Genomic DNA, 12,285 nt, shown 5'->3' with positions numbered 1-12,285 from the left:
TTATTGGAAATTGCTAAAAATTCAATTGTAATTGAAGCAGCTTGAACATTTAAAGGAAATGAAACAGTTTGAATTACTATTAAAAACAGAGGAAAAGGAAAAGGAAAGGAAGGCCCCAGTGGGAGAAAGAAAGAGTTTTTGAACTTCAGAAGTTGGAACTAAAAACTCAAATTCGACTTAAAATGGCGGAGGTAGACGTGAAAGTTAAGAGAAGTGATGGCAACAGTGATGGAAAGCAATTCCATCGTAGCCAAGGGACTGGTGGGATTTGTTTAAGTATGTCTAAGCATTACCTAAGTTTGACAAGGATGTAGAAAACTTTTTCATTTCATTTGAGTAATTGGCTAAACAAACAAAGTTGGTGGAAAAAGCTAGTGAGATATAGTACTGCATTACTATCAGAGGAGTTATCTGAGGAGTATGAGGAGGTGAAAAAAGTCATTTTAAGTGCATATGAGCTAGTACCAGAAGCCTACAGAGAATGTTTTAAGAATCTAAGAAGAGAACCTGGTCAAATATACATAGAGTTTAAAAGGATTAAACAAAATAATTTTGATAAGTGGAAAAGGCATTCAAAATTGGTCAAACATATGACACTCTTAGAGAGATAATTATTTTGGAGGAGTTCAAAAATTCATTTCCTAAAGTAGGGAGAACTTGTGGAAGAGCAGAGAATTAGCAACTGAAATTGCAGATGATTTTGAGTTAGTTCATAAATCAGAGTTTGCCTTCCGACATCAATTTCATAGAACATAGAACATTACAGCATAGAACAGGCCCTTTGGCCCTCGATGTTATGCCGACCTGGGAAACCAATCTGAAGCCCATCTAACCTACACTATTACATTCTCATCCATATTCCTATCCAATGACCATTTAAATGTCCTGTGGGGGATATAAATTGGGGAAAAGAAAAATCCTCAGTTGGTAAGGGAAAAGGAAATCTCATTGAAGATAGTAAATGTAGGTTACTAGATAGTGAAAGGAAACTCATGAGCAGGTGGGGGGGAGAGGGGGGCGGCAGTGAGAAGAGAAGTAAAAAGCTCAGGTGTTTTCACTGCAATAAAATAGGCCACATGAAGTCACATTGTTGGTGGGTTAGAAGTTCTCATGACCACATGATGTAACATCATTAACCAACACCACTAATGACTATGATGTACAAGCAGTGAGTTGTGGCCTAGAATGGTTCACTCTAGTTGCCAAAGTAGCAAGCACCTTCCAGTAGTCTGCACTTGTTTCAGGAGCTGCTCACTTTATATCTTGGACCACAAAACCTTGTGTTGCATTAAGGATGGTGACGCTCTGCGTCTTCAATCTTGTGGCAGCAGCTAAACAGACACTTTGCTCACACAAAGTGATGAAAAGTGAATATATATTTCCAAATGTAAAAACGTCTTTACAATTAAGTGTTACTTATGCCATCTATACATCCACAAATAGTCTTAAGACATAAGATGTAAGAGCAGAAGTCAGCCATTTCGTCCATCGAATCTACTCCTCTCCATTCAATGAGATCGTGGCTGATCTGATACTCCTCAGCTCAATTTTCCTGTCTTTTCCCCATAACCTTGATTTCCTTGCTGATTAAAAGTCTGTCATATAACATGGGAACAGATCCATAAGTCCAGCTCATCCCTGCCAACCAGGTATCCTAAACTGATCTAATCCCTTTTGCCAGCATTTGGCCCATATCTCTCTAAACCCTTCCGATTCGTGTACCCATCCAGATGTCTTTTAAATGTTGTAATTGCACCAGCCTCCACCACTTCCTCTGGCAGCTTATTCCACACATGCACCACCCTCTGAGTGAAAAGGTTGTCCCTCGGGTCTCTTTTAAGTCTTTCCCCTCTCACCTTAAACTATGCCCTCTCATTTTTGGATACCCTATCCGTGGAAAAAGACCTTAGCTATTCAACCTATTCAAGCCTCTCAGCCCCCAAAGTTACCCCTTAGGTCCCTTTTAAATCTTTCCCCCTCACCCTAATCCTCCAACCCAGGGAAATACCTTGTCTATTCACCCTATCCAGGCCCCTCATGATTTTATAAACCTCTATAAGGTCACCTCTCAGCCTCCAAAACTCTAGGGAGAAAAGCCCCAGACTATCCAGCCTCTCCCAATAGCTCAAACCCCCAATCTCGGCAACAATTCTTGTAAATCTTTTCTGAACCCTTTCAAGTTTCATATCATCTTTCACATAGCAGGGAGGCCAGAATTGAATGCAATACTCTAAAAGTGGCCTCAACAACATCCTGTACAGCCACAACATGACATTCCAACTCCTTTACAAAATGCACTAACCAATGAAGGCAAGCGTGCCAAATGCTTTCTCCGGCACCCTGTCTATCTGCGACTCCACTTTCAAGGAACAATGCACCTACATCCCTATGTCTGTTTGTTCAGCAACACTCCCCAGCGCCCTACCATTAACTGTATAAGTCCTTTCCAAATTTATCTTACCAAAATGCAGCATCTCACATTGATTTAAATTAAACTCCCTCTGCCACTCCTCAGCCCATTGGCCCATCTGATCAAGGTCATATTATGTCTGAGATAACTCTCTTCGTTGTTCGCTGCACCTCCAATTTTGGTATAATCTGCAAATTTACTAACCATACCTCCTTTATTCACATCCAAATCATTTATATAAATGACTAAAAGCAGTGGACCCAGCACCAATCCTTGTGACACACTGCTCGTCACAGCCCTCCAGTCCAAAAACCAACTGTCTACCACCACCTCTGTCTCCTACCTTCAAACGAATTTTGCATCCAAATGGCTAACTCCCCTTGGATTCCATGTGAGCTAACCTTCCTAACAGTCTAATATACGGAACCTTGTTGAGCACTTTGCTAAAGTCCATATAACCACTCTTTCTTCATCAATCTTCTTTGCCATCTCTTCAAAAAAGTCAATCAAGTTAGTGAGACACAGTTTCCCATGTACAAAGCCATGTTGGCTATCAGTTCTTGCCTTTTCAAATGCATATAAATCCAGTTCTTCAGAATTTCCTCAACAACTTACCCACCACTGATGTCAAGCTGACTGGTCACCTTTCTTAAATAGTGGCACCACATTAGCCAAGCTCCAGTGTTCCGGCATATCACCCATGACTGTGATGATACAAATATCTCAGCAAGGGCCCCAGCATTCTCTTCCCTATCTTCCCACAAAGTTCTGTGAATCTCAGCCTTGACTATACTTAATGACCCTGCTCTACAGCCCTTTATGGTAAAGAATTCCACAAATTCACTACCCTTTGAAAACAATCTTCATCTGTCTTAATTGGGCAACCCCTTATTCTGAGATCAAGGCCTCTGATCCGAGACTCTCTCACAATGTGAAACAGCCTCTCTGCATTTAGCCTGTCAAGCCCCCTAATAACCTTGTATTTTCCTCTCATAATAAGATCTCCTCTCATTCTTCAGAACTCCAATAGGTACAGGTCCAACATACTCAACCTCTCCTCATAGAGTCATAGAGATGTACAGCATGGAAACAGACCCTTTGGTCCAACCCATCCATGCAGACCAGATATCCCAACACAATCTAGTCCCACCTGCCAGCACCCGGCCCATATCCCTCCAAACCTTTCCTTTTCATATACCCATCTAAATGCCTCTTAAATGTTGCAATTGTGCCAGCCTCTACCACTTCCTCTGGCAGCTCATTCCAAGCACGCACCACCCTCTGTGTGAAAAGGTTGCCCCGTAGGTCTCTTTTATTATCCTTCCCCTCTTACCCTAAACCTATGCCCTCTAGTTCTGGACTCCCTGACCCCAGGGAAAAGACTTTGCCTATTTACCCTATCCATGCCCCACATGATTTGAGAAACCTCTATGAGGCCACCCCTCAGCCTCCGACACTCCAGGGAAATCGGCTCTAGCCTATTCAGCCTCTCCCTATAGCTCAACTCCTCCAACCCTGGCAACATCCTTGTAAATCTTTTCTGAACCCTTTCAAGTTTCAGAACATCTTTCCCATAGGAAGGAGACCAAATTGCATGCAATATTCCAACAATGGCCTAACCAATGTCCTGTACAGCCGCAACATGACTTCCCAACTCCAGGGAAACCAGCCCTAGCCTATTCAACCTCTCCCTGTAGCTCAAATCCTCCAATCCTGGCTACTTCCTTTTAAATCTTTTCTCAATCCTTTCAAGTTTCACAACATCCTTCCGATAGGAAGGAGACCAGAATTGCATGCAATATTCCAAAAGTGGCCGAACCAATGTCCTGTACAGCTGCAACATGATCTTCCAACTCCTGTACTCAATACTCTGACCAATAAAGGAAAGCATACCAAACGCCGCCTTCACTATCCTGTCTACTTGCGACTCCCCTTTCAAGAAACTATGAACCTGCACTCCAAGGTCTGTTTGTTCAGCAACACTTCCTAGGACCTTACCATTAAGTGTCTAAGTCCTGCTAAGATTTGCTTTCCCAAAATGCAGCACCTCATATTTATCTGAATTAAACTCCATCTGCCACTTCTGAGTCCATTGGCCAATTTGGTCAAGATCGTGTTGTAATCTGAAGTAACCCTCTTCGCTGTCCACTACACCTCCAATTTTGGTGTCATCTGCAAACTTACTAACGATACCTCTTATGCTCGCATCCAAATCATTTGTGTAAATGACAAAAGGTAGAGGGCCCAGCACCGATCCTTGTGGCACACCACTGGTCACAGGCCTCCAGTCTGAAAAACATCCCTCCACCACCACCCTCTGTCTTCTACCTTTGAGCTAGTTCTGTATCCAAATGGTTAGTTCTCCCTGTATTCCGTGAGATCTAACCTTGCTAATCAGTCTCCCATGAGGAACCTTGTCGAACGCCTTACTGAAGTCCATATAGATCACTGCTCTGCCCTCATCAGACCTCTTTGTTACTTCCACAAAAAACTCAATCAAGTTTGTGAGACATGATTTCTCATGCACAAAGCCATGTTGACTATCCCTAATCAGTGCTTGCCTTTCCAAATACATATACATCCTGGCCCTCAGGATTTCCTCCAACAGCTTGCCCACCACCGACGTCAGGCTCACTGGTTTATAGTTCCCTGGCTTGTCCTTACCATCCTTCTTAAACAGTGGCACCACGTTAGCCAACCTCCAGTCTATGGCATCTCACCTGTGACTATCGATGATACAAATATCTCAGCAAGAGGCCCAGCAATCACTTCTCTAGCTTCTCACAGAGTTCTAATACCACTAAACCAAGAATAGACCTATCAATGTTGTCATGGACAAAAGCAAATAGATGAGACTTTTTGACTCCCTCATCACCTTTTGCATACTCAGACCAGCAGCGTAGTCCATTTGAACTTGACTGGCTTGGTCATTAGTAGTACTGAAGAGCAACTCTGGGTACTGGACCTTGAACCCCTCCACCCAGAGTGCATTCTGCACCCTTGTTACCCACATAGCTTCCTCCAAGTGGTGTCCCAACATAGAGGAGTAGTGATTCATAAGCAGGTATATGAACAGGAAGGGTTTGGAGAGATATGGGCTGGGTGCTGGCAGTGGGGACTAGATTGGATATCTGGTCAGCATGGACGAGTTGAACCGAAGGGTCTGTTTCCGTGCTGTACATCTTTATGACTCTAAGTGGGACGATTAGGTGGTAATCAGAAAGGAGGTTTTGTTGCCCGTCTTTAATCTGGTGCCGTGAGACATCATGGGGTATGGAGCCAATGCCTATGGCTCCCAGGGCAACTCCTTCCTGACTTATACCTTTGTGCCATCACCACTGCGGAGTCTGACATTTTGGGACGTAGATAGGATAAATGAATTGACAAAAGTCTGGCAAATGGAATATCTTGTGAGAAAATGAGAAATTCTTCACTTAGACAGGAGGAACAATAAAGAAGTACATTACCTACATGGTGAGATGTTGCAGAGTTCTGAGTTGTAGAGAGATCTGGGTTCCGAGTGCATGAATTGCAAAATGGTTGGTATGCAGGTACTGCAAGTAATAGAATTTTATCATTTATTGCAAGCGGAATTGAATGTAAAAGTAGAGAAGTTATGCTTCAGTTTTACAGGGAACATCACGAATAGTGTGTATATTATTGGTTTCCTTATTTAAAGCAGGAAATGAAAATGAATTGTTGACAATTCCGAGGAGATTTATGAGATTAATATCTGGAATAAGTGAACTCTCCTATGAGGAAAGGTTGGACAGACTGGGCTTGTTTTTACTGGAAATTAGAAGAGTGAGGAATGATTTAACTGAAGTATATAAGATTCTAAGCCATCTTAACAAGGACTTGGAAGTGATTTTGCCTGTTTTGAGTGAACCCAGAACAAGACACGTCCCATTTAGGACAGAGATGAGGAGAATTTGTTTCCTCAGAGGGTTGTGTGATTTTGGAATTGTCTGCCTCAGTTGGTGGTGGAGGCAGGGTCATTGAATATTGTTAATATAGAAAAATAGGTACAGGGGTAGGCCATTCAGCCCTTCGAACCTGCACCACCATTCAATATGATCACGGCTAAACACAAAGTCTCAGTATCCCACTCTTCCCCTCTCCCCATACCCTGGATCCCTTTTACCACTAGGACCATGTCCACCTCCTTCTTGAATATAAGTAATGAACTGGCCCCAACAACTTCCTGTGGGAGAGAATTCCACAGGTTCACAATTCTCTGGGTGAAGAAATTCATCCTCATCTCAGTCCTAAATGGTTGACCCTTTATTCTTAGACTGTGGCCCCTACTTCTAGATTTCCCCAATATCAGGAACATTCTTCCCACATCTAGCCTGTCCAGCCCCCTCAGGATTTTATGTTTCTATGAGACTCCTCCCTCATTCTTCTAAATTCCAGTGAGGACAAGCCCAGTCGATCCAGCCTTTCCTCATATGTCAGTCCTGCCATCCCGGGAATCAGTCTGGTGAACCTTTGCTGGACTCCCTCAATAGTGAGAATGTCTTTCTTCAGATTGAGAGACCAAAACTGCACACAATACTCAAGGTGGAACTGGATAGATTCCTGTCAGGGTAGGGGAATGAAAGTTTATTGATTGCAGATGGAATGTGGAATTCGAAACACAAACAGATCAACAGTGTTTTTAATAAATAGTGAAGCAAGCTTGAATAGCCAAGTGGTCTATTTATGCTCCTACTCAATATTTTCTTAATGTTCTGATCAGATTAAGAGAGTCCAGGATGTTTGTTTTAGCGCGTGATCAGTTCTAGCAGATCTCAGGCTGAGCAATGCTGGAGTTTGAAATTGCTGTCAGTGCCTCTAGCCTGAGACTGAAAAATAAAACTATCCTGAGTTTTTACTTCTGATCATACTCACTAGAATGTGTGCCTGCATCCTGTCATTAGATTCTGGTCTCTGGACCCTAGGCCTCCCTTCACTGGATTTTGATCATTGGACCCTGAGTCTCCCGTCACTGGACCTCAGTAGCTCCAGACCTAGACCCTCCTCTAACTGGACTTTGAGCCTCTGGACTTTAACTCTCAGATTTCCCATCTCTGATTTCTGGTCACTGGACTCTGGGACTCCTGTTACAGGACTGAACATCCAGTCGCTGAACAACTAATGATGCTCTGCTGCTGTTGCTCCTATCTGCTTAGGGGGAGGTGTCATTATGTGACAGTTAATCAGCATTTACTGAACAAGAATGCTTGGTTGTGGTCGAACCAGAGGGTATTTGGGTTGCTTCTGTTTCCTGGATCAACAACTTTTTACCAGGGTGTGATTTTGCAGGAAATGTCAGATTCTCTCACGTGGAAAGGAAGCTGATCATGATGCTCATGGCTGTCTTCAAATAGCTGCTGAGATAAGTGTCAGCCTATTAACCTTGCTCTTAGTAAGAATATTAAGTACTCAGAATAGTGTGAACATGTCTTTCCGTACAAAAATGAACTGACTCGACATTTAATGACAAGGCAACAAATCTGAGAGCTCAGTGTGCAATAACACAGAGCACAGCCACAGTACACATGGAAGACACTGTGTCTAATTAGTGCTTAGTATGAGGATTCCAGGTCATGATCAGTGCCCAGTGTGAGGGTTCCAGTTCATGATCAGTCCCCAGTGTGAGGGTTCCAGTTCATGACCAATGCCCAGTGTGAGGGTTCCAGTACATGGTCAGTGCCCAGTGTGAGGATTCCAGCTGATGATCAGTGCCCAGTGTGAGGGTTCCAGTTCATGATCAGTCCCCAGTGTGAGGGTTCCAGTTCATGATCAGTGCCCAGTGTGAGGGTTCCAGTTCATGATCAGTGCCCAGTGTGAGGATTCCAGCTCATGGTCAGTGCCCAGTGTGAGGATTCCAGCTCGTGATCAGTGCCCAGTGTGAGGGTTCCAGTTCATGGTCAGTGCCCAGTGTGAGGATTGCAGCTCATGGTCAGTGCCCAGTGTGAGGGTTCCAGTTCATGATCAGTGCCCAGTGTGAGGATTCCAGCTCATGGTCAGTGCCCAGTGTGAGGATTCCAGCTCGTGATCAGTGCCCAGTGTGAGGGTTCCAGTTCATGGTCAGTGCCCAGTGTGAGGATTCCAGCTCATGGTCAGTGCCCAGTGTGAGGATTCCAGCTCATGATCAGTGCCCAGTGGGAGGATTCCAGTTCATGATCAGTCCCCAGTGTGAGGGTTCCAGTTCATGGTCAGTGCCCAGTGTGAGGGTTCCAGTTCATGGTCAGTGCCCACCGTGAGGGTTCCAGTTCATGATCAGTGCCCAGTGTGAGGGTTCCAGTTCATGACCAGTCCCCAGGGAGAGGGTTCCAGTTCATGACCAATGCCCACCGTGAGGGTTCCAGTTCATGATCAGTGCCCAGTGTGAGGGTTCCAGTTCATGACCAGTGCCCACCGTGAGGGTTCCAGTTCAAGACCAGTGCCCACCGTGAGGGTTCCAGTTCATGGTCAGTGCCCAGTGTGAGGGTTCCAGTTCATGATCAGTGCCCATTGTGAGGGTTCCAGTTCATGACCAGTGCCCAGTTGAGGAGTCCATTCATGACCAGTCCCCAGGGAGAGGGTTCCAGTTCATGACCAGTGCCCAGTGTGAGGGTGCCAGTTCATGACCAATGCCCAGTGTGAGGGTTCCAGTTCATGATCAGTGACTAGTGTGAGGGTTCCAGTTCATGGTCAGTGCCCTGTGTGAGGGTTCCAGTTCATGGTCAGTCCCCAGTGTGAGGGTTCCAGTTCATGACCAGTGCCCAGTGTGAGGGTTCCAGTTCATGATCAGTGCCCAGTGTGAGGGTTCCAGTTCATGATCAGTGCCCAGTGTGAGGGTTCCAGTTCATGGTCAGTGCCCAGTGTGAGGGTTCCAGTTCATGGTCAGTCCCTAGTGTGAGGGTTCCAGTTCATGACCAGTGCCCAGTGTGAGGGTTCCAGTTCATGGTCAGTCCCCAGTGTGAGGGTTCCAGTTCATGGTCAGTGCCCAGTGTGAGGGTTCCGGTTCATGATCAGTTCCCAGTGTGAGGGTTCCAGTTCATGATCAGTTCCCAGTGTGAGGGTTCCAGTTCATGACCAGTGCCCATTGTGAGGGTTCCAGTTCATGACCAGTGCCCAGTGTGAGGGTTCCAGTTCATGATCAGTGCTTGGGAATGAGGGTTCCAGTTCATGATCAGTCCCCAGTGTGAGGGTTCCAGTTCATGATCAGTCCCCAGTGTGAGGGTTCCAGTTCATGACCAGTGCCCAGTGTGAGGGTTCCAGTTCATGGTCAGTCCCCAGTGTGAGGGTTCCAGTTCATGATCAGTGCCCATTGTGAGGGTTCCAGTTCATGATCAGTGCTTGGGAATGAGGGTTCCAGTTCATGACCAGTGCCCAGTGTGAGGGTCCAGTTTGTGACCAGTGCCCAGTGTGAGAATTCCAGTTCAAGACCAGTGCCCAGTGTGAGGGCGCAGTACTTGACCAGTGTCAGAGCCCCAGTAACAGTCTCGTGCACCAATTTTCCCTTTCCATCAGCATTCAAACACCTCTTTTCTCTCATTGGCTATCTGTTGTTTCTGTAAACGTACGCCTGAGAATATCATGCAAACTGGTGTCTCAACTCTAACTTATTTCCAAAGACCTATAGTTAGTAAGTTCGCAAATGACACCAAAATTGAAGGTGTAGTGGACAGCGAAGAAGGTTAACATAGATTACATAAATTAGATGGGCCCATGGGCTGAGAAGTGGCAGATGGAGTTTAAATTAGATAAATGCGAAGTGCTACATTTTGGGAAAGCAAATCTTAGCAGGACTTATAGCCTTTATGGTAAGGTCCTAGGGAGTGTTGCTCAATAAGGAGACCTTCGAGTGCAGGTTCATAGCTCCTTGAAAGTGGAGTCGCAGATAGATAGGATAGTGAAGAAGACGTTTGGTATGCTTTCCTTTATTGGTCAGAGTATTGAGTACAGGAGTTGGAAGGTCATGTTGCGGCTGTACAGGACATTGGTTCGGCCACTTTTGGAATATTGCGTGCAATTCTGGTCTCCTTCCTATCGGAAGGATGTTGTGAAACTTGAAAGGGTTGAGAAAAGATTTAAAAGGATGTTGCCAGGATTGGAGGATTTGAGCTGCAGGGAGAGGTTGAATAGGCTAGGGCTGGTTTCCCTGGAGCATCGGAGGCTGAGGGGTGACCTTACAGAAGGCATAGGTTTAGGGCGAGAGGGGAAAGATATAAAAGAGACCTAAGGGGTAAGTCTTTCATGCAGAGGGTGGTACTTGTGTTGAAAGAGCTGCCAGAGGAAGTGGTGGAGGCTGATACAATTGCAATATTTAAAAGGCATCTGGATGGGTATATGAATAGGAAGGGTTTGGAGGGATATGGGCCGAGTGCTGGCAGGTGAGACCAGATTGAGTTGGGATATCTGATCGGCATGGACGAGTTGGACTGAAGGGTCTGTTCTGTGCTGTACATCTCAATGACTCTATGACCTCAAAACTATGAACTTTCTCATTCATCTACCAGATGCAGTCCAGATGGGTGGCACGGTGGCTCAGTGGTTAGCACTGCTGCCTCACAGCACCAGGGACCCAGGTTTGATTCCCGTCTCAGGTGACTATGTGGAGTTTGCACATTCTCACCATGTCTGTATGGGTTTCCTCTGGGTGCTCCAGTTTCCTCCCACAATCCAAAGATGTGCAGGTCAGGTGAATTGACCATGCTAAATTACCCATAGTGTTAGGTGCATTAGTCGGGGTAAATGTAGGGGAATGGGTCTGGGTGGGTTACTGTTCAGAGGATCGGTGTGGACTTGTTGGGCCAATGGGCCTGTTTCTGTACTGTAGGGAATCTAATCTATTTCTCATCTGATTGGAATATCATGATGTATGTTACTTTCTCATCTGTGGGTCAGAGTTCACACATCAAGGTTGGGCTTGTCAACTTTAAACAGCCTTTGGGCACTCTTGTTAATTACAACAGAATGAAGAAATAATTAGATCTTTGAGGTGATCAGAATCGCCGCTGAACCTGCCCAGACTTGGAAATTCTGAATTCAGTGAAGTAACTTAAGATTCAAATCAGCAGCAGCCCACGGGAATTCAAAAAGCTCACAGATGTCTGATTGATAGAGCGTAACAGTGAGTCAGCGCTTGCTATTTAACTTCTTTCACTCAACCATTTCCTATTTCAATGTCAGGGCCTTTTCATGCTTGCACGGCTTTGCTGCTTCAAGTCACGTTCTACTGCTTCACTTCCCTGTATCTCACACAGGGAACCTTCCTTCTTCAGAAGTCTGTAATTTCATCGCTGAGGTCAATCATCACCGATCAGCCATTTAAGTTCCAGGCCATCTCTGCAGGAGTTCTTCAGGGTGGATATTTTCTAATGAATCTGTGCAGAGACGTTATTACAACACCTCTAGAGCAGGTGGGACTTGAATCCAGGACTCTTGGTCCAGAGGTATGGACACCACCAATGCACCACAAGAGCCTCAATTTCCTGGGGTATGGTCCTGGACCCAACCATCTTCAGCTGCTTTATCAATGACCTTCCCTCCATCATAAGGTCAGAAGTGAGGATGTTCACAGATGATTGCATATATTAGCACCATTCGTGACTCCTCAGGTACTGGAGCAGCCCATGTACAAACATAGCTGAGAGCGACCATATTGTTGAAGAGGAGAGTGTGAAACGGACTGGTAAGCTAGAGGAGATACTTGTTAGGAAGAAAGATGTGTTGGGCATTTTGAAAAACTTGAGGATAGACAAGTCCCCCGGGCCTGATGGGATATATCCTAGGATTATGTGGGAAGCAAGAGAGGAAATTGCAGAACCGTTGTCAATGATCTTTTCGTCTTCACTGTTAGCGGGGGTGGTACCAGGGGACTGGAGAGTGGCGAATGTTGT

At 45.3% G+C, this 12,285-nt stretch overlaps 1 long non-coding RNA gene across 1 annotated transcript in view; it reads left to right on the top strand.

The window, feature by feature from the left end:
- LOC122552320 overlaps window positions 1-12,285 on the top strand; it is a 45,404-nt gene that overhangs the window by 18,569 nt on the left and 14,550 nt on the right. The gene's annotated exons all lie outside the window — the stretch shown is intronic.

The sequence above is a fragment of the Chiloscyllium plagiosum genome, chromosome 8 (assembly GCF_004010195.1).
Source record: "Chiloscyllium plagiosum isolate BGI_BamShark_2017 chromosome 8, ASM401019v2, whole genome shotgun sequence".
Lineage (NCBI taxonomy): Eukaryota > Metazoa > Chordata > Chondrichthyes > Orectolobiformes > Hemiscylliidae > Chiloscyllium > Chiloscyllium plagiosum.
The sequence above is the reverse complement of the archived record's forward strand: the minus strand, read 5'-3'. Positions and strand labels throughout refer to the sequence as shown.